Consider the following 2,500-nt stretch of genomic DNA (forward strand, 5'->3'; position numbering starts at 1 on the left):
GGCCCTTTGGTAATTGCACTGTTTTACTATTGGACCATAATGCTTATCTTCATGCAGGTTGTCAGACTGTTGCCCTGCAGCCTGTTCCGCAAGTCTGTCCTGATCTATACACCGAGAGTGAATGAAGTTTAGATTATTTTATAGTTTTGTGTAATATGGATGGAATTTGAGCGCAGATCGCTTTTTAATTTAGAGGCCGGAGGCCGCTCTGTGCTCTCGATACTGCTCACACGAGGCTTGCCCAAACCCACCCAGAATTCATGTCTTCCTAATAAAACCAAGAACGTTAAATTTCAAAGATATTGGCATAGTAGCCTAAGTTCGTTGATGGGGATGGAGTTAGCTAAATAATTTAGAAAGCATACGCGTAGCCACGGGCAGGCCTGACCTAGGCCTTTGTCAGTCTTGCTCGTCCGATTAGAGGGCTTTCCTTCATCTTCCTTCAAGTCAACACTGCACTTCGCTCAGGTGGCTGTTTACTCGGCCGCTCCTTAGCTCAAATTTGCGTCAGGTCGCTCCGCTCAATTTCGCTCCCCACTCCACTTCAAAACCATCCCACTGCAGTGAAATCACTCCATGCTCCCTCCAATTTAAAAGAGGGAGAAATAATCTACAAGCCGAATTGTCACCTTAAACAGAAAACTTAAATCCCAAAGAACTAAGAGCAACGGCAATATATTTCACTCAGAACATTTATTTTAAAAAGTAGTGCGACAACAAACACGCTTGACAACGTCAATACACATAAGCCTAAAACTAAAGGGATCAGTGGGATTAATTGCCTAAAGAATACAGGCTTAGCATCCAAGTTTTACTTTAGCCTTCTACTAGATATGAAGCATATTCAAATTGCTCACGTTTTTCTTTGCTCTCCGTAGCACACTCTCATGTTTCCGCGAAATGTGTCTTCTTAACCCTCTAGGCGCCACAGGCGACTATAGTCGACAAGATGCGGCACTGAGTAAAACGGCCGATTTAGTCAAATAGGGTGTCATATTTCGTTCGACTTCCACTCCACTAGATGGCAGACATGTCATACGTCATCCCCGAGTCGAAAAAAGGACACGCTTTAAACAAAACTTTCTAGCTACAGCTAATTGAATCAGTGCATGAAATACCGGAGCTAGTGTGCGTGTGAGCCACTTTGTCAGAGCGATATTGTCAACGTCAGCGAGTATTTGCATTAGATTATCGTCTAATGGCATCAAAAAAGTTTACCTGAAATGAAGTGTTGGGTCTTCTATTCGCGGACCCTGATTCTGAAGGGGAATATCTGCCTTCAGGAAATGACGGTGATTCGTTTAGTGAGGCTTCAGATGCGTCCCTGCCTTCAATGATGCAGCTGGACAAAGTGAGAGTTTACTCCATAGTTTAGCTTACACCAAGCACAAACGTTGAATCGTTTGCCCAATGTCACTGGTGGGAATAATGTTTCACGGGTTCGGAGTGTTCATCGGGAAGTTAGCAGGGTGTTAGTGGTGTGGCGAACAAGGCTGGAGGTAGCCTAATAGCGCTAGCTTCTGTCTTTTGCCTCTCCACAATCGCGGCGACAGTAACGTGGTGGAGCCTTTGTCTAATGCGACTGGGTATGTTAGACGAGGTCGAAGTGCTCATAGGAGAGTTAGGGGGAAACGTAGTGGCAGTGTGGGGAGTCGCAATGAGAATGACAGTAGGCCTAGTCCGAGCTGCGCAAATTCTCTCCACTCGGCGCGCGCGAGGCAGATCTGGCCATGCTGCTCGCATGGTGGAGGTGGTGACACGCTCTCTCCCTCTCCCACACACACACACACACATTAGGTCATGCATAGTCTATCACAAGATGATGGGAATGCCGGCCCTGTATGGATAGGGATAGGGAGTCATTATCTCTACAGCAAAAGGCCTGCTACATAAAAAAAAAAATGTCAGCCATTTAGTAATGATTTACACTGTTGATTTGCTATCTACTTCCCTGATCATTTAAGACATACAGTACACTATGTGTTCCTTTTTGTGTGTTCATGTCCTTGTGATGTGTGTGTCTTTGTCAGCTAAGAAAAACACAAAAACATCAACAAAAAGAAAAAAAATACTAACATTGTCTCTTGTCTTGTCTCGTCATCTCACTCCTGATCTGTGCCTTGCCGTGGCAAATGAGCTTTTGAACTAAACAGGTCTTGTCTACTTGTGTTTGTGTGTCATCTGAATAATATATATGTGGCCCATACATGGAATCAGAGTGCCTACTGTATGTCTGTATGTAGTAAATGGAAAATCTCTACAGCAAAAGGCCAGTCTATCGCTACATGCATTTGGTTTGTTTCTGCCATTTATTAGTAATGATTTACACAGTTTGTTCACTACTTACTATTTACCTGAGCATTCAGTATTGTGCAATATAGCATACAGAAGGTGAGGGACATTTTGGGGGGAAAGAAGTGGTGCATTTTATCATTCAAACATGCGACTTTTCATGAAAATTCTATAATCCAAGATGGCCGCCACCATATGACGTCATAAT

The 2,500-nt window shown here is 43.8% G+C and overlaps 1 protein-coding gene across 1 annotated transcript in view; it reads right to left on the reverse strand.

The window, feature by feature from the left end:
• Nucleotides 1-2,500, reverse strand: part of LOC121718191 (fibroblast growth factor receptor-like 1) — an 88,365-nt gene that overhangs the window by 72,772 nt on the left and 13,093 nt on the right. The gene's annotated exons all lie outside the window — the stretch shown is intronic.

Source organism: Alosa sapidissima, chromosome 1, assembly GCF_018492685.1.
Source record: "Alosa sapidissima isolate fAloSap1 chromosome 1, fAloSap1.pri, whole genome shotgun sequence".
In the NCBI taxonomy this organism is placed as follows: domain Eukaryota; kingdom Metazoa; phylum Chordata; class Actinopteri; order Clupeiformes; family Clupeidae; genus Alosa; species Alosa sapidissima.